This window comes from Lactuca serriola, chromosome 5 (assembly GCF_051521515.1).
Source record: "Lactuca serriola cultivar US96UC23 chromosome 5, Lser_US96UC23_V15, whole genome shotgun sequence".
Classification (NCBI taxonomy): domain Eukaryota; kingdom Viridiplantae; phylum Streptophyta; class Magnoliopsida; order Asterales; family Asteraceae; genus Lactuca; species Lactuca serriola.
Window position 1 is genome coordinate 158,999,493 of NC_136412.1, and position 21,057 is coordinate 159,020,549.

General features: G+C 37.8%; 2 pseudogenes; one reads left to right on the top strand and one right to left on the bottom strand.

Moving 5' to 3' along the window:
- Positions 1 to 21,057, bottom strand: part of LOC145053182 (polyubiquitin-like) — a 216,143-nt pseudogene that overhangs the window by 183,294 nt on the left and 11,792 nt on the right.
- Positions 11,940 to 21,057, top strand: part of LOC145053180 (uncharacterized) — a 91,235-nt pseudogene continuing 82,117 nt past the window's right edge.

Genomic DNA, 21,057 nt, shown 5'->3' on the forward strand with positions numbered 1-21,057 from the left:
CCCATTAGCCCCTAACCAGTCCATCCCGACAATCATCTTCAACCCTCACAACGGTATCTAGACTAGATCAACACGAAACCTCTCCCCAAGCACATTCAGGGCACAATCTCGATACACCCTCACAACACTAATGGTGCGGCACCACAATGTCCACCTCAAGCGGGGAATCCAAAGTCCAGGGCGCATCCCGAAACTTCTTGCTAAGTGCAAGAGATACAAACGATCTGGTAGCTCCCAAATCGAACAAAACGTGAAGCAACATACCGTTAACCAAAAAGGTCCCTATACATAAGCACAATATACACATAAGCAATGTAATAAATATAAAGCAGGAAGATAAGATATGTACCAGCCACAATGTATGGTGTTGCCTAAGCCTCCTCGGTGGTCAAATGAAACACGTGACTCTTTACCGCTAGAGCCTCCACCTTGGCAGGGCGGCCATCCGTAATCCTCATCGTGGCGGGTGCAGGCGCCACCACTGCTCCTCCTCCTCCCTGCAACCTCGGACAATCGGTCTGCTTGTGGCCATTTTGGTTGCAGTGAAAACATAGCATGCCCTTCTTGGGGTAATTCCTGATCATGTGACCCGATTGGCCACATGCATAGCATCCCGAACCTGCTGCTCAACAAGCCCCACTGTGCGGTTTACCAAACTTGGCACACCGTCCACGACCCTGCTGGCCTCTACTGGAAGAATCTGAGGTCTTAGGCTTTTTGTCCTGTCCTACTACTGTCTGTGCCTGCTCGGGTTTCCGCTTGGTGCAGAACTCCAACTCCATCTCCCGCTCACGGGCCTTCTCTACCATCTCATTTATGGTCTTGCACCCTGTAAAGGTCACAAACTCCTGGATATCATCCCTCAGCATGGAATGATACCTCGTCCTCCTGATGTCGTCATCAGTAGTGTACTGCAAGATCAACATTGCTCGCTCCCGAAACTTGGCGGTGATCTCCACCACAGTCTCGGTGGTCTGCTGGAGCTCCTGAAACTCCCTCACTAGCCGTTGCACCTTTATAGGTGGTGAAAACTCCAAATCAAATTGCCTAACAAAATCGGCCCATGTCATCTCAGCCACACAAGCTGCTCCCACCTGGCTAGTCACCTCTCCACACCAATTTCAGGCCCAATCCCTCATCATACATGAAGCAAACCCCACCTTTGCCGCATCAGGGAAAGAACTCATGCGTTGGGCGTTCGCTGTGTCTGCCACCCAGTGTCAGCTAAAAATAGGGTACCTGACCCCAAAAAACTCTAGCGCCCCACACACCTTGAACTCCTGGAACGAGGAAGTTCAGGCCCCGACCTGGCCAGCAAAAATCTTGGCTCTGAATTGTAAAAACAGACAAAATTAGGTCAAAGATAATTCCCACAAATATAACAAACACCCATTATAATAAGTTTACTTTAATATTTAATGATATTTTCATTCAACACTACAAGTCTACACGATTCCAAAAATATATAGAATGTCTAAATCTTACTTCGCATGAAGAAGTTATGATAAATTCTATCGCTATAGCCTTTGTAACAAGAGGAATTTAAAATAGACTTAGAATTAGCTATTGTAGTCTGAAAGAAAGTTGTAGTACTCGGAAATACTTACGCATGGATATAAAGAACATCAAAGACAGAGCTCGTATGCAGAAGTTATGACCTTCTGAAGATGCAGTTGTCTAAGGGCATGACACGTGGCACGACGTGGAATGTGTCAGGGACACTAATCGGGGCTAGAAAACACGTGTTAAAGCTACAGGGTGACTCATGGAAGTCCACGACATGGCCATTTGAATGCCACGACATGGAATGGCCCAGAACAGCCTATAAATAGCGATCAAGACCCTTTCATTCCTTACACCTTCTACTTTTCTTTCCCTCGTTTTTCGAAGGCCGTTTCCCTTCCCGAGCCTGACAACGATGAGCCTCTGACCACCTAGATTCTATAGATCATGCTACTAGGGTGAGTTTCACAGCCCCACTTTTAAATGTTTTCGGGGGGAAAACGCATGATAAATATTGTATATAAGTTAATATTATGTTTATATGATAGTATATTCGTATCAACATAGATAGTTATATTAACCGAGATATAGTTGTTTCGTATCTGATAGTTTGAAAATGTACAACTATTGTAAACTTGATTAGCATGTTATTATCAAAGATTATACTAATGTAGACCCTGAGTTATACTTTGGAATTCTATATATATGTTATGTGCATATAGTTGCGGAGTTATACTCGGAAGTTCTATATACTAGTTACTAAGTATGTTGCTATTGTTGGTTTTATGTCAAGATAAAACCTGTTATGTTATTAATATAGCCCTAAAGGTATATTCAGTAGTTCTATATATACTTGTTAAGTATGTTGCTATTGTTGGTCTTATGTGAAGATAAAAACCTGGTTTTACCTCAAGTCATAGCTTTTGTACTGGCTAAGTATTATAAATATTAGGAGTAATGCTTAAAGCATAGTCTAATAACTTAGGGTTTTAGACACCAATATGCTTTCGCTATTAGAACTAACGAAACTCGATAAGTCTACATGAGCTACCTTATTCATCAACAAAGATTGGAAATCTTAGGGGAAATCCTCTGACTTGTAACTTCTAATCCCGCGTGAGCGAGAAAGTTGTGTATGAATAATATACGGGTTGACAACCCCACCCGTGGTTGTTAGCTACAACCAACATTTGGCGGGTGACGAACTTGCCTAATTTACTACATTCGGACGTCGATGAAGCGTACGGAAACTACTACAAGGTGTGATCCTTGTTACAATAACCAGAGGTTTGAAACTAGTCATACAATCGCGGTTACAGACTTATGGTAGCACAACTTTAGAATCATTATAATTTGTCAATATATAAGTATGAATGTTAAGGATAAGTTTCCCAAACACTTATACTCTAAGTACAAGAAACTTGTTGGTATACTACTTGTATATTATGTAAACAACTATACCTAGCCTACATACTCATATTGAATTGAAATAAGATATATACGTAGCCGTTTTTACTCGTATATAATTGAAATAAGATATATACATAGTAACCTACGTTTGTATGGAATTACAAACACTTATATTCATAGTATATGAGACTTATAGGTATACTACTTATTTGGTAAGTAAACCATTATACCTAGGATATATATATATATATATATATATATATATATATATATATATATATATATATATATACACACACTATATGTTAGAAACAAGTATGAGTCAAAATGATATCTTCAAACTTTATTATATACTTTTCCAACTTGGGAAAAAGTACTATTTTTACTCTGAGTCAAAACCTGTGGACTCACCAACCTTATGTTGACGTATTTTCAAAATGCATGTGTTTTCAGGAACTTGATAAGCTGGAATAATATAACTTTCTATTATCAATAAAGGTATGTAGTTTATAATAATTACTTTGTACTGTTCAATGTAAATTTGATAACTATGATACAAGGAATGACGTTACACGCCCGATGTTTCCGCCGCCGGCTGGGGGTGTGATAGATTGGTATCAGAGATATTGACTATAGCGAACTAGTACTTTCTTAGGAAAGAACGACTATAGTCTAGGGCTTACTCTTTTATTTTAGGTATATCCCTTAACCTACAAATAAAAAAATATTATTAAATATACTATTGAAGGACTACTTACGGGAGCGGTGAGATTATAGACACGTTGCTTGGGTTGTTGGATTTCAGAACTGCTATATGTTAAAATGATCCTGCCCACCAACTGTCCTGACTGGCCGGTGCCTTATCAACTAGACCTGAATTAACAAACAATAATTAATAGTACCCGTGAATACAAAAAATACAAAGACATAGAGTTATGAATGAACTTAGTCCTGTGATGAGAACACATTAATAACCCCAAAAATATAGAAAACCCAAACCCTCGATAACTATACAACACAATGTTTTAGTTCAAACTCCTTAGCTAAGTTTTATTGTTCATGGGCCGAACCACAACTAAACGTAGACTGATCACCTATGTTTTATTATGGTTATACTGATGCACAACTAAACTTGGATACGGTGGTTGATAGACTAAAACACTTGAAGATTTTAGAAGATTCAAGATAGATCCTAGATCAGGATACCATCAACTTGGAGTACAAGAAGACGATGTTCCGAAAACAATATTTAGGACTCGGTATGGTCATTATGAGTTCCTACTTATGCCTTTGGATTGACCAACACTCATGGACCTCATGAATAGTGTTTGCAAACCGTACTTGGATAAAATCGTGATAGTATTTATCGATGATATATTGATATATTCACGAACCAAGGTAGAACACGGTTAACACTTGCAAATAATCTTGGAACTACTAAAAGAAAAGTTGTATGCCAAATTCTCTGAATGTGAATTGTGGATTAGAGAGGTACAATTTTTTTAGAACATGTAGTTAGTAACAAAGGGATTCAAGTCAAACCCTCCAAGATTGAAGCAATTAAGAATTAGGAAGAACCAAAGACGCCAACAGAAGTGTGTCATATCTTATGGCTTGCTGGCTACTACCGCAGTAGACAGCAAGCCATAAGATAACTTGCTCTGCACCCACGAACTGACAAAAACCTTAAAATCTATGCACCCACGATGTGGTTAATAGTTCTTTTTTGGCATCTCCGTTGATATGGATGGAGAGGCATCGTACCATTATTTTATGCATCGGTTATAGGAAGCATGGTTAGCCCATAATATGGGTTTGTTATCTTTGGTTGATTTGGACAATGTTTTATTGACCTCAGAGTTCATTAAGGTCATTCGAAGGTTTCAAATTGTATCAATGAAACGGGAAATTGATGAGTCTACCTTACTTGAGTTTAGTAAAGTTTTTATCTTGGTCTCTATGTAGGTGTTCTCTTAATTTCTTGGTGGTAGAATTGTTATTCCTAATAGTTTTATGATGGCAATTGGCCTTAGTATTGGAAGATCGGATATCGGAGCAACGTTGTTCGGTTTTTCAGGTATAATAGTAGCTACGCAAAAATTCAGTTTTGGCAGGTCACATTGCCTGGGTTGGTATTAGGATTGACTCAAGCAGGGTTTTGGCAACAATTTTTGTTAATTTTGGAATTCTTTCCGAAATTGGATGTTTTATTGGTCTATTTATGCATAGGTGGGACCTTGTTGTGGTTAATAAGAAGAATGTGTTTAATAGTAGTTGAGGTTCATCGCATCGTCTGATTTGTTGGTATGTCGCCTTTTGGGTAATGTTACGATTAAGAAGGAACACAGTCGGTTAGGGAGCATTGTGTTTCCTCCCGGAGGATGTGATAAGTTTTTCTTTCAAGTTGGAATGAAATTTTAATTTTCTATCTATTGTTGGTTGTGTGTGGTCATGTTTCGTTTGGCAATGCATCAGTGTTAGTGGATTATGGAAGAGTGTGTGTTTCAGAATGGTATGGCTCCTGTATTTTTGGCAAGTGCTAAGTGGGATGTTGACTGGGTTCCTACCGATCAATGGAATGATGGTAGTGTGTCTTAGGGCCTATTGGATGTTGGTCGGGAGTCTGCATGCTTGTGGTCGGATGATGGCAAGAATGGTGAAGAATCGTAAGCTTATCATCCCAATGGCTGGATGGCGTCATGACGTGTCGTGTGCCATCGTGGATTTCACTTTTATAAGTAGGGTCGATAGTTGTGTAATAGAGACCCATGTGTTGGTTTGTTAGTCATGTGGCATAGATGGGTGTTTTTCAGTATAGTGTTGTCATTGGTGGCTCAATGACTGACAAGTTGAATCGGGAAGTTGTAGGGTACTGACTTTCTGGAAAAGTCATGGTGGTATATTAGCAGCTCATTATTGGGATTCTTACTAGTGGAATCATGTTCCTTTTATTATGAGGCTTTGTGTGAGCTCTCTCCCTATATTACCTATGTTATAGTGGTATGCATGCTAGGCTAGCTGAGTCTTAGTAGTTCATGGTTGTTATGAGTATTTTCAGAGTTGTTGATAACTCCAGGATTGTTGATATCCCTTGGGTCACTGATGAACCATAGTTGTTCAGATTGACATATGGGTAGCGGTATGCTAGTTAAAGTACCAGGAAGCCAGTGATGCAGAAGGTTATAAATATCTTAGGAATTTTTGGTAGATGGTTGTGCATTTGAGCTGTTATGGGAGCTTCATTGTCACGCAAGATTTTATATTGACCATGGTTATGCTTGTGGGAACACTTGGTTAGTCACTTCTTGTCAGGAAGCCAAGTGTTTATTTGAGAAATTTTAGGCAATTTCCAAATTTTGGATAGATTGGAATCCTTGATCGAAATGTTTTGCGGGATACTATGCATAATTTAGTGGTGTTCCAAATCAGGGACTTAGGGTAAGAATGGCGAGTGGATGATCATCAGCCATTATGTGTGTCTATAAAGTTTGGACTATTGTGCTCCCGATTTTGTGTAGTACATTGATGGCGATGGTTAAAAGATACAGTTATGGAAGTTCCCATTTAAGTGGATTCGCTATGAGTTGGGTCTTAGTGTTTGGAGAGGTAGTTATTGCAGTTGAGTGTTTCAAGTGATTGGGTGGTTTTTTTGGATTAGTTGTGTTATGGATGGTCTCTCGAGTTCGATATGGATGCGCTGATTATATGAAGTAGTTAGAGGTCACATATGGATTGTGTTAGTGTAGTTAAAATTCTAACCAAGTCAAAGTTTGAGGAAAAATTCAGTTTAAGTGGGGGAGAATTATAACACCTAGTTTTTGTATGTTTCTATTATCGAGATAGCAGGTTGTAAATGGATGGAGTAAAGGTCTTGTGCTTAAAGGGAATAGATTTTAGACCCTATCAGATGTTGATAATGTTGGGGTTAAGTGATTAAATACATCGAATTTCGCTTCGAAGCAAAAGGGTAAAGTATGAAAAGTTATATATTGGGCTTCTTGCATGGATTATGGTTTTAGTCTGACATGTATTCAGCCAAAAGTATCTAGATAGGGTTGTGGCCTTGTGGGGCTCGTCGATACCTTTTCATGCATATAAAGATCATCAAAAACAAAGTTGAAACGAAGAAGTCATGACTGTTTGAAGTTGGATTGGAATTTGGGGAAAACGCGTTGTCACGACATGACATGAATGATGTCACGATGTGAGGGCCGTCACGAGGTGAAAAACAAGTTGTCATGAGGTGAGAACTGGGCAACCCAAGCACTGAATTTTTCAGTTTTCTATGTATTTAAATAGTGTTTATATGTTTTAGGGGTATTTTTCCCTCCTCCATCTCATCTAAGGCCTCTTGAGAGAAACCCTAGTCTCTTTTTCACCACTTTGAGAAACCTTCTCCTCTCTCATCCATTTTTGGAGTTCTTGGTGGATTTTAGAAAAAATCTCTTTCAAGATGGATTTTTGGAGCCTGCATAAGAAGATCTCAGCTTCCAACTATTTTTTTGACCTTGGGTATGATTCAAGTTTCCACCTTTATGCTTATAAGTTGTTAGGTCTAGATTCTAAGCTTGTTTTTGGTCCATTAAATGAAGATTGTGTTGTTGGATGTGATAAATTTTGCAACTTTATCATTCCACCTTGTCACAAGAGTATTTTGGTCTATGGATTTGATCTTTCATAATCTTTTGGGCACCATGCTTTAAGTTAGCATCTTATTTTGGTTATTTTGACCTAGCTTGTGATCAAGACATGCATTGGACATGCATGTTTAAAAAAAATGATTTTTATGGTGCTTTGGAATGGAGAAAACCTTCTAGAAAGTTGGAGTTGATGACTTAATGGATTAAGGACTCAAACCATTAGGATTCTACTTCAAACTGTGGTCGCGTCGTGACTTGGAGAGTGTCAAGATGTGGCGATGAAGGATTCCATGATTATCTTGTCCTGTTGTGTTTGTGACGTGACAGGGGGTCACGTCGTGGTGTGTTCTCATGACATGACCAAGGGTTGGTCATGACGTGAGGGTGAACTGTTAGTATTGTTGGTTGTTAACTTTGACTTTGACCATTGACTTTTTGGCATGTTTGGTTTTTGGTCAAACTAAGGGTTTTAGAGTGTAGAGTTAGAGGGTACTCTTTATTGCTGTTAGGTGCCTTGTAGGACCAGTCGTCGCTGGGAGAGAGCTGTAATATTTAGTTGGGTCTTATTTTGTTTTTTGTTGTTATATGTGAATCAACTTGCTGATAACTCCTAGACTAATGTGAGTCTATGGGACTACTGATAGTCCTCAGGGTTGCTGATAACTCGTGAGGTGTGCTGTTAATCTATAGGGTGTGCTGCTAGCCCATTGGGACCGCTGACGATCCTCAGGGTTGCTGATAACCCATAGTTGTTTATTATGATGTGATGTACGTGATATTTTGGGGAACTCACTAGCCTTGTGTTTAAAGTTATGGATTAACCATTTTGTAGGTATTTATCAGGTTGCGAAGGTGGGACTGTACATACACATTGACAATTTTTTATTCGAGATTCTGCATTGTCTTCATTAAAACTCCGATTTCTCAATAATGGTTTATGAACAAATTGTTTATCCTGAATGTAATTTTATTAACAATGGATGTCATATTATTTAAAAAACTGAAAATTTTAAACTTGGCTTTTGGGATGTTACAAGGACCACATTTATGGCCAACTCGTTGTCGAAAGACACATTAGGCTATTCTAAACACTCCACATATCCATGCATTCTGTACACAATGGTTCACACAGAGTCTCATTCCTTTAACTTGCATACCATCAACGCCTTGACGACCTCATACCTTGCTTGACGTGATTTCTTTTGAAACTTTTCCGCGAGATCCAAGCACATCCCATATGGCCAGTAGTCCTCGTAGGACTTTTGAAACTCTGGTACCATGGTTGCAACCATGATGCATGCGACCTTCATTGTGTTGTCATAGTCTTTCTTATAAGTGACAAGCTCTTCAGGAGTAGAAGTTGAATCATCAATTTCAAGAAGAGGTTTTTCGAGGACATTATTTTCCCTCGTATCGAAGAGTCATTTTGAGATTTCGCATCCAATCCATGTAGTTTGGACCAGCTAATTTCTCTTTGGGGAGGATTGATAACAGAGTGAAGTTGTTGTTGTTGGTTAAGGTTTGAGCAGCAGAAGCATCACCATTTGAAGTAGACATCTATAGGAGAAGAAAAGTTTTAGCTAGTTCATATAAATTCCTTAATATTTGAACCCATAAATATTGAAGGCTAGGATCCAATACAACAATTCACAACTAAGAAGAGAGATGTCGTAATCTTATTGCACATTTATGAATGTAGGTAAAACAATTTACCAATTTAAATCTATGAAATTCCTTGATCTTTTAAGATTCATTGAATTTTATCAATGTCATGTTTAATCTCAAATTATGCTCTTCTATTTGTGACTGGGAGCCTATGATCACAAACAAGATGTGAATAACCATGCAAACATGCTTGGCAACCTCGATGTCATTTATCATCTCTAATTAATGTTTCAGTTAACCATACGCTCTCCATTAACAATGATAATTTTTGAGATGCCCATCATTTCTATTTAAAGTCCCTATCCGTGCGTCAATTAACCACACACAATCCACTAACGACATATAAAGTATGATGTGTGTTTTCATGGATTAACATACTTTTCACATTTTTCCTAAAGTAACTAGAGTGAGATTTTTAAAGAAGGTTCTAGTATTTTTATATTATTATACTTTTAATGAGATTATGTCCTATTAAACCCTTTCGACTAATGACCCTCCACCATACAGGAGAGCGGTGGGTGAGAACACATTTAACAATCATTTATAGGCCACTTCCTTACACCTTCTTTGTAGCATGATTTCGTAAACGAGGCCTACTATTGATTTGACCGACTTTACTTATACATATAGTAATTAACTTTTAATAATGTGTGTGTGTGTGTGTGTGTATATATATATATATATATATATATATATATATATATATATATATATATATATATATATATATGTATGAGGTGTATTTTTAAATATTTCAAAATACAAGGTTTAAACTTTTAGTTATCTAAATTAAAATTTTAATTCAATTAAATTTAAACCAATTATGATTTAATCTGTATCTTTTAATTAAATATTAATTAAATTAGTTTAAATCACTTATGGATTAAATAATTATTTACTATAAACAATTAATCAAATAATTCAAATTTAATCCTAATTCATAACCCTATCTAATTTTCGAAAATTAAGGTATCAGTTATCCAATTTTAAATTTTAAATTTTAATGGTTTTAAAACAATAATTAAAGAAACCAGATAAACCCTATCTTACGCTAGCATTTTTTGAAATTTAAGGGGTGGAGGCTAGGTTTCAAGAATCCTAGCCATTTTCTAAATTTCATCCTGTAGGGTTTAATTTCTATAAACCCTAATTTTGATCTATTTAACATTATGCAAAATCAATTGAAAACTATAGCTCGAATACCACTGATAGGTTTTATAGGTTATAATTAAAACATGTGGTTAAAAACTTAACCCTTAAGTTCACATGCAACCTATTTGGATCTAAGTCTTCTCTATTGAAAGCAATAAACAATTGAACATCAAGATCACTAAAAAGGCCCTACAATAATCGAAATTATAAGGGATTTAGGGCTGACACATCTTTTGATTATTATAGCAAATAATCAAAGTAATTCATATCTTATGATCTCTTGGAAAGCTACCACTAGAAATCCAATGCCTCTAACGGTTTTTACCCAGACCCTAGGAATAGAAGGCTTGAGGGGAAAGAGGATAGAGGATGAGATTTTTAGCTATCCTTCTAGATATATTAGTGGCCGAAAATCATATGCAAATGGTCCTATTTATAACTAATAGAAAAACTCTAGATAACCCTAGTTTGAAATAAAATAATATTATTTCAAATCTAAACTTCATCTAATTTCCTTATTATCCATATTATTTATATTATCCATATTATCCACATGAAATAATCTAGAAACCCGATGATTAAACCAAATTTCGGCCAACCCTAGGAATCTTCCAGAATCCTTCTCTCATTCAACTATGAACAATTACAACTTTAGTCCTTACACTTTTAATTAATCAAATTAATCCCAAAATTAAATCCAAGTAATTTCTAATTAATTATTAATTAAATAATACTTTTTATAATTAATATATTAATATCATAATATATTAATAAATTATTTATTGTTATTTATTAATAATATAATAAACCAATAAATCAACCCCGCTCTCCAAAAATCATTTTGTCAATTACTAGTTTTGATGGTAACCCAAAAAGGACATTGTTTTTAATTCAAGTATATACCAGTTTAGTTACTGGCTTAGACACCTAATCCAACAGAACGCCTCAACGGACCCCGGATGAGCAATCACATTGGAAAGGGCTACTTTCAAAGTTTAAGAGAAAGTCATACGACAATTATGAGAGATGTTTTTGAATATAGTAGTAGGTATCTTAAACACATGGTCAAGGAGCTGAACATCCAACACTAACCCCTCATTGAGGTCGACATACGATTCATTGGGTGGCGGATTTTGATTACCAACAATATGTCTGCTCATGTCATCAACCTAGTCATTAAATTTAACAAAACCATCTGAGTAATGACACGAATGACTCAAGGCATGTAGACTCACACAATCCCCACATATCCATTGACCAAATGTCTTCAATGTTGCTATAACTATCATAAACAATCCATGGTCCAAGGAAATAGCCTCTTGCAACACCGCTCATCCGTAAGGAGGTGTAAACTCTTGAGATGAGAAATCATACAAGAAATCTCTTTACCAACTACTTCACCATTCGGGAAACAATGAAACCCCCGAAAAAGACACGACCGAGTTCTGCATGTAAATATATGAAAAGACGTCATAAACACACAAACAAATCTAATGAAAGCCTCGAGATAAGGTTCAAAATTAGAAACAGAAATTCAAAATAAAATGTGACATTCCAACAAATGGTTGGAGTGCACAATGAAAAACAACACCGAAAACCTCATTTAGACACTTTATCAACCACTTTGAAAACCTCATTTAGACACTTGATACACTTTACGCCCAAAGAAAAAAAATAGAAAGTGTTTGATTTCTATATCGTTGGCCTTTTGGTCTCTTCAATTTTTTCCTTCCTTACATTCAAGCCCATCGATCAAAACCCTCATTATTCAGTCTCAGCCCTCGCGGCGGCGGCATGCAAATCTTTGTCAAAACCCTCGCCGGAAAGACTATTACTGGTAGCTCGGATATCATCGACAACGTCTAACCCAAGATTCATGACAAGAAAGGTATTCCTCCTCATCAGCAGAGGCTCATTTTCGCCGGTAAGGGTTGGAAGATGACAGAACCCTAGCGGACTTCAATATTCAGAAGGAATCCACCCTAGCGGACTACAGTACTCAGAAGGAATCTACTCTACATCTCGTCCTCCGTCTTTGTAGCGGGATGAAGATCTTTGTCAGAACGCCAATGGGCAAGACCATCACATTGGAAGTTGAAAGCTCCGATAAAATTGGTGAAGTGAAGTCGAAGATTGAGGAAATAGAGTGGATTGAACCGCAAAATCAGCTTTTGAACATTGAAGGGAAGGCCCTCGAGGGCTCTAGAACTTTGGCAGATTATAACATCCAAAAAGAATCTACTTTGCACCTGAGTCTTTGGTTGAGAGGAGATATGCGGATTTTTGTTAAGACTCTGACAGGGGAAACTATATCGATGGTGGTGGAGAGCTCCGAGACTATTGGTAATTTGAAGAAAAAGATCCGAAAGATAGATGGGAATCCACTTTCTCGATATTATTTGATCATTGCTGGAAAGAACCTAGAGGATGGTAAAACTCTAAGGGATCAAAACATCCAAAATGGATCTACATTGCACATGATTCTGAGGTTTAAAGCAGGAAGTGATATGCCGATTTTTGTAAAGACTTTGACAGGGAAGACCATAAAGCTGGAGGTGGAGAGTTCAGAGAACACTGATACTGTGAAGTCAAAGATTCGGGACATAGAGGGGATTCCACTGCATCAGCAACGCTTGACCATTGCTGGAAAGAACCTTAAAGATAATATGACTTTGAAGGAGTATAACATCCAACAAGGATCAACATTGGATCTGTTTATGGGGTTTGGAAAAGGTAACATGAGGATTTTTGTTAAGATTTTGACATGGAAAACCATCAGCCTGGAGGTGGAAAGCTCGAACACTATTCGTTATGTGATGGAAATGATTGAGGAGAAAGAGGGAATTCCAGTTGGATCAGCAGGAGCTTTTATTTGATGGGAAGAAACTACATGGGTGGACTTTGGCTGATAATAATATTGAGCAGGATTCTACTCTAAGCCTTCTCCTGCGAGTAACTGTAGGTGGTCGATCATGAAAACAATGTATCTTCATTGTGCATTGTGTTAATGATACCAAACTCTGAATTTGGGAGATAATTTACTAGAAACTTGTGGAAACTAGCTTAGTATGTGTGATTAGATATGTTGATACTAACAATATTGCTGGCTGTATTTCTTGTTGGTGCTCTTGCATAGTTGTAGTGATGGAACTATCATGTAGTTTTGTTAGGATTCAAACGATAATTGGAACCTTTATTTTGTATAAAAAGGTATGATGCTTGATTGCAATGTGTCAATGTGTTGCTGTTATTGGTGTCTTATTTGGTTATTGACTTTCATAACATTGGTTGTGTTGCATAAAGCTAAAGAAGAAAGGAGAGTGACTGAGGGGCAAAGGATGGATGAAATTCAGAGAAGTTTTTCTTTAATCTTCTCAATATTACAGGCCATTTAGATGAACACATAGTGTTTGATAAAAGTCCTAGATGAGCTACTACGTAACCAGTTCTTAACGGGGTTAATCACAAAACTGACCATAATAGGTTTGTTATTATAAGGAAAACCGCGCATAGACTCACTTTTTAAGCCTAATAATATATGTTCGACAACTAAAATTGCAACTTTAGGTGTTCTGTTGCTTCTTATTGGTATATTTTTAGAACTAAAATACAAACTCTAAATGTAATGAGTTTCGCATTATATTTTGATATTGTAATGTATGTGAATGCTCCTTGCGAATTTGACTAGTTCATATTCCTAGTGTAATTCTTTAGATTTAGGTGTGTTTATGTCAAATTTAATCTTTTTTTATATTCGATATCTATTCAACATCTTGGGATTTAAGGTTTTTTATATTTCAAATTTATTCAAGATATTGGATTTAATGTTTTTCTTGTATGGGTGTGGATCCCATGATACTTTTAATAATATAAATAATAAATGGGAAATGACATAAATACCCTATAATATTTTCGGAGTTGGTCGATTCAGTCCTTAAAATTATTTTGTTGCTTCATAGGGCATAAAGTACCTGGAATGATATGTTTCAATGACTTTTTTAAGTGAAAAGAAAACCAAATAAACAAAAAAAAATCAAGCAACAATCAAGCTTTCGTCCCTCTTCTCCTTGTATTTATTTCAACTAACTTGGTGGGTTTGATCTTTGTCTTCAAAATCAAATACCAAAATCAAGATAAGCATTGAAAAATGTTCAGGCAGGTTTATAATCTCGTTCATATCGAGATCTCGGATTCAAACACCAAAAATAGAGGTAACTAAGACATGTACGACTTTGTTGCGATTCGCTATAGACCTCCAACACCATCAGATGTTTATGTGTTAATTTATGGTTCATTAAACCTAGAAAAAATTAATGATTTGAACTACGCACTCAATCCCCTTTCTCTCTCTAAACATCCCTCTCTAGATCTCTATCACTTTAAAATTGTTGTGGAATTTGCTGGAAATTAAGATAGCTGTGAACATTAAATATATTTCTTCAAGCATCAAACTTAAATCTAACAAGAAGTTCAAAATCAAGATATCTACATGTTGCCAAACTCCTCAACCCATCCAGGGATTAATATGGGTTTCTTAATCATCCAACACAATTAAATACCAGTACGAGATCTTTAATCGAAGATAAAACGATTTTGAAATGTGTTTGATTTTACTCGATCTTCACCATACCGCACTCCATTATCACATATCGGACTCACGATCTCCATCATAAGTGTCCCGTCTCTATCATTATATCCCACACAATTAAACATCGCATGCTGCTATTCCCCTTGGCAACTCAAAAACTTGGAAAAAAAGACACAAATAATAGGGGTTGTGATCGATTAGAGAGGTAGAGAAGAAGCGGTTGCAATCGATCTAGAGTCGCTGGTGAGGGTTGTGCTAACTGAGAAAAGGAAGAAAATTGGTTCTTAGGCCGGAGGGAACAATGTCAAACTCCCTCGTTTTGTCACACTACTACACATGCGCCACAACATTTACCACAAAAGTAAGGTTTCTTACCATACCCATCCAGGAGTGCCACACTCATTTTTTAACAATTTGTTTTTTTTTTAAACTTCATTTTTTATAATAAAAACTTCATTTTTAAGACAAACTTTTCATTACTTAAAAGAAAACATTATATTGCATTACTTAAAAAACAACAAGATACCACGACATTACAGAATACATATTTAACGATTGAAATAACTAAAAATATAACATGACATTAAAAAAAATCCTAAAAACTTAGAAAAAATTCTAGATAACTTAAACCAATAACCTTAAAAAACACAAATGAAAAGATTAAAATACTAATAGCATATTCGCGCAATACGGCGGCAACGATTAGTTTCATCGTGACCATTGGTTTCTTTTCGGCGGACATCAAATAGTTTACATTTGGTTAATAGTTTTATTGTGGGAAGCTAATATTTTTCTTTGGCATATTTTATATTCAAAATAAAATGTTATTACTCTCTTTTTCGTAGGTTATTTTAGGGTTTAAATTCGTTTATTTTATGTCTTATTTTTTTGTTATATTAAATACCATCATTTTTTTTTTGTTTTCATTTGTTAGTACTTTAGTTTGATTTTGAAACTATACAAGAAAATGTAAAAATCAAAACAAACATACTGATTGTCTTTAAAGATATACAACATAGATTACACAAATCTCAATAGTTACTTCAATGTATGAAAAATTGAACCATCACACACTTGAATATGTTACCTTGTTATATATATTAAACTTTTATAAAACATATAATTGATTTATCAGTTGCTTTTGAGTAATCAAACCTCCAAATTCACTCCAGAATCCCAAATCAAGTACCGAACTACATGAAATCTAAGTACTTAGCGTGTCTATTTAAGTTGCATTTTTATTATGTGTATATTGTGAGGGATTTTACTAAAATTGAATATTTTATTAGTCGGATAATATAAGAATATTGATTGTCTTCAAAGGTTTCATTATATGAAACTTATTGTTAAAAAAATGCATATTTTTAAAATATGGTTACGTTTTATAACAATATTTTTTTGTCTTTGAGGACAATATGATCAACTATATGTAAAGTTGGTGGTGTTGTGTCGCTGGAAGGAGAAAGGTATGGTTTTGAATAGACTTGTCAAATGGGATAGAGGGTAGTAGGGTAAGATAGATTTGGAGTGTTGCCATGCTAAGTTGTGTCTATTAGGCTACCCGGAATGGAACCAATTCCACGCGTGAAAATCCAAGGTGACACCCCAAGAGACACGTGAACACCGTCCCCAGAGTCGGTAGGTTGGGTGTGGCGTGAGTTGTAAGACGGATGAAGACGATGAATCTGATTGGTTATGAAACTGTCCCCTCACATTTTCCTTCTTTCTCTCTCTTTCTTTTTGCCCTTCACCACCAACCCACCGGTGAACACCATTTCCACACCCCAGTGGGTTAGTTATGGAATGTTAAAATGCTTACGTGTCCTCACCTTCACTCATAAATCACCCGTGACCACTCCGTTTGGCCTTATGGATATTTTAACATTATGGTGCTTGGGAAATATAAACCGCACTGTTTTCTAGGTAGCTATATCGATCGTCGCTTTAGTAGATATCAAAGAAGACTTTAATGCCTTGGAAACCATAAAACGACATTTTATAACATAAACAATAAAATCCACCAAATGGCAGCTATATCGATCGTCGCTTTAGTAGATATCAAAGAAGACTTTAATGCCTTGGAAACCATAAAACGACATTTTATAACATAAACAATAAAATCCACCAAATGGCAGTTCGTAATTTTTCAACCTTTTACATGAAAATAATATTTTAAAACATGAAAATAATATTTTAAAAGATATAGCTTTATATGTTATGCTGGCATGCTACCAATCTAGTTTTTTTTTCCAAACCTATAATGCTACAACCTAAAACAACAAAGCTTATTGATATCCAAATATTATTCGGGATCTTTGTATGTCGACCTCTCTTCTCGTCATTTGCTTGGAGTATTCTACCTCTACAACATAAAAATATATCAAAAATCAAAACCAAAAAAATCAATAAAGCATATATTTCCATTGTACCTTTTCTTGCCACTATCAAGAGGCATATCAGGATCTCTTTCAGCGACCATGTGTATCGGTAACACCAGTCAAAATAGGTCAATAGACAATCACATGTGATTATGCCAATCATGTAATGTGATTATGTTAACCTAATAATGTGGTAAGCGTGTTATGTAGTTCATGATAAATTCTAATACAAATATGAATCTTCTTTATAATACAACTCAAAGTATACATCCATAAGATTCCAAAAATATAGAGAACGTCTGGATCTGACTTCGCATGAAGAAGTTATGATAAACCGAACACTATAAATCTCTATAATAAGAGGAATTTAAAATAGACTTAGAATTATCTATTTAAGTCTAAAAGAGAGTTGTAGTACTCGTAAATACCTACGCGTGCATATAAAGAATGTCAAAAATGGAGTTTGTATGCAAAAGTTATGGCCTTCCGAAGATTCAGCTTTCAGAAACCCTAAGCTAACTAAACTCACGACGTGAGCCTTATGACACTCACGACATGACGAGTCATTTTGCCACATTTCGGAATCTAGAAGATGTGACGAGGCTGCGATGGGATAGGATCCAAACTCATGGCGTGAACAAAGTGTTTTTCACGACGTGAGGAGTCACATGGCCACCTTCCGAAGCAAGGACGCAAATGGCAAGTCTACGGGGTGATCATGCAAAACTCACGATGTGAGCCTTATGACACACATGACGTGTAACACCGTAAATTTCAAAATAATTTTTCACAATTTATAATAACATTTCCCATTAACTTTTCATAAAAACATCAAGTTTAAATCTCAATTCACATTATACAAAATCCCAAGATCACAAGTATAACAAAATCCCATGCGTGTGTACGGATCAAGCCGGCACCTTCCCACGGTCATCGCTAGTACCTGAAACAACAACACTAACACTGTAAGCACAAAGCTTAGTGAGTTCCCCAAAATACCACAAACATATCACATATAATTTTAGCCACTCGAGGCTATAACTCTATGGGTCTGTGCACCCAAGCTCTGTGAACCCTCAGGTTCTAACTCTGGGAACCTTCCAGTTCCAACTCTATAATCATGCACATCATAAATCACATAGACATCATGCAGTACAACACATAGCATACACATAACATACATACGCTAACACATAACTATGATTACCTACTCAAGGTAAAGTATAGTGAGAAGACTCACCTCGCGTATCTCAATGACTCACAAATCCTGAAATCCCTCGTGCCCGATCCTCCGAGCTATAATCCTCCTATAACATCATATGTCTCTAATTAACACTTTTAACACTAAGGTTGACTATCCCTCAAAAGTCAACACTGGTCAACTCTGGTCAACGGTCAACGGTCAACTTTGATCGGACTCGGCAAGTGCACTATGGCGACTCGGCGAGTCTAAACGTTTTAACTAACTCTCTAGGATTCCCTTTTTATACGTCGAGTACTCCCCCTGACTCGACGAGTTCCACCTGGCAGAATCGCGGGGCCACCCCGACTCAACTCGCCGAGTCCTAAGAACAACTTGGCGAGTCCCAACTCGACTCAGTCCACTTGACCACCCTCCCTGACTCTCCCTGACTCACTGAGTCAACCCATGACTCGACTGGACCACTCACTGGCCGATCTAAGGGCAATCTTCAAGCTACTCGCCGAGTCTGCTCATCGGACTCGGCGAGTCCATGCCATGCAATCACTCAAACTCGCTTCTAAGGTCAGATCTGTTCCATCAATTCATAGATCTGGCCTTCCTAGACTGATTCACCACGTAAAGCCCCTATCTTGGTGTACATACAACCTCTATATGACCATATATGAAGAATTATCAACAAATTCCACAACTCAAGGTCATAACCTCCATTGTTCTTCATAAAGCTTGATGAATGAGGCTCTCTGGACCTCTATGGATCCAGATCCAAAGCCTCATCACTAGCAAGGGACTATTTGGCCATCAAATCAACCCAACAAAGGCCACAAGAAACCCTAAATCCAATTATACTTCACAAAACAGAAGATAAGCCGAAATCATACCTCTAGATCGATGATCTAAGCTTCAAATCCATAGTATAGCAACCTCCTTTGCTTCCTCTTGGCTAGAACCTCCCTCTCCTTTGCTAAACAACACACAAAAGTCAAGAAATGCTTCCTTTCTCTCTCAAAACGTTCAAGCACTCTAGGGTTTCTCTCTATGGACTGATGAGCACAAATGACGGCCATAAGGCCCTTTAAATAGGTCCCAAACCCGAGAAATTAGGGTTTCATTAAATAGCGCGGACTCGCCAAGTCCATATCCTGGACTCGCCGAGTCCAGGCGAGTCCCGCGTCCAGAATCGCGATCCTACTCGGCGAGTCTGAGCTCCAACTCGCCGAGTCCCCTCTCAAAACACCAAAATCATAAACATAAAAGATACCTGGAAATCCGGGCTGTTACAACTCTCCCCCACTAGAACTAGACTTCGACCTCAAAGTCTCGCTCTGAAAATAGCTCCGGATGCTGCTCCCGCATCTCGCGCTCCGGCTCCCAGGTCATCTCCGATCCCTTCCAGTGTTGCCACTGAACCAACACCAGAGGTACCTCCTTGTTCCTCAGAACCTTGATCTTCCGATCTCTGATGGCCACTGGTCTCTCGGCATAATTCAGGCTCACATCCACCTGAATATCCTCTAATGGAACCACTGCCGACGCATCGGCTATACACTTCCTCAATTGCGACGCATGAAAAGTGTCGTGGATCTGCCCCAACTCTGCTGGCAACTCCAAACGATAGGCTACCCGGCCTACCCTCGCAATCACACGAAATGGCCCAATATACCGGGGCCCCAACTTGCCCCTCTTCCTGAATGGAATCACTCCTTTCCAAGGAGAGACCTTCAGGAGAACGAAGTCGCCGACCTGAAACTCAAGCTCGGACCGGCGTCTGTCTGTATAACTCTTCTGTCGGCTCTGGGCGGTCAATAACCTCTGTCTGGCCTGCTGAATCTGCTCTGTCGTCTGAAGCACGATCTCTGTACTGCCCATCACTCTCTGCCCAACCTCTCCCCAACAAATGGGGGTCCGACACCTCCTACCATACAACAGCTCAAAGGGTGGCATACCAATGTTCGAATGATGGCTGTTGTTGTAGGAAAACTCTACCAAGGGTAAATACGCATCCCAGCTACCCCCGAAATCCAACACACATGCTCGAAGCATGTCCTCAAGCGTCTGAATTGTCCGCTCACTCTGACCGTCTGTCTGGGGATGATACGCGGTACTAAAATGCAATTTAGTACCCAACTCCTCATGAAATTTCTTCCAGAATCTGGAAGTGAAACGCACATCACGGTCTGAAACAATCGAGATCGGCACCCCATGCCGAGATACCACTTCTCTCATATATACCTCCGCCAACTTCTCTGCTGAAGAACTCTCACTGATGGCAAGGAAGTGAGCGCTCTTCGTCAACCTATCCACAATCACCCAAATTGCATCAACTCCTCTGGCAGTCCTTGGCAATTTGGTGATGAAATCCATAGTGATCTGTTCCCACTTCCACTCGGGAACCTCCAATGGCTGCAACTTGCCATGCGGTCTCTGGTGCTCGGCCTTAACCCTGCGGCAGGTCAAGCATCTCTCAACAAACCAGGCGACATCCCTCTTCATACAGGGCCACCAATACTCTTTCCTCAA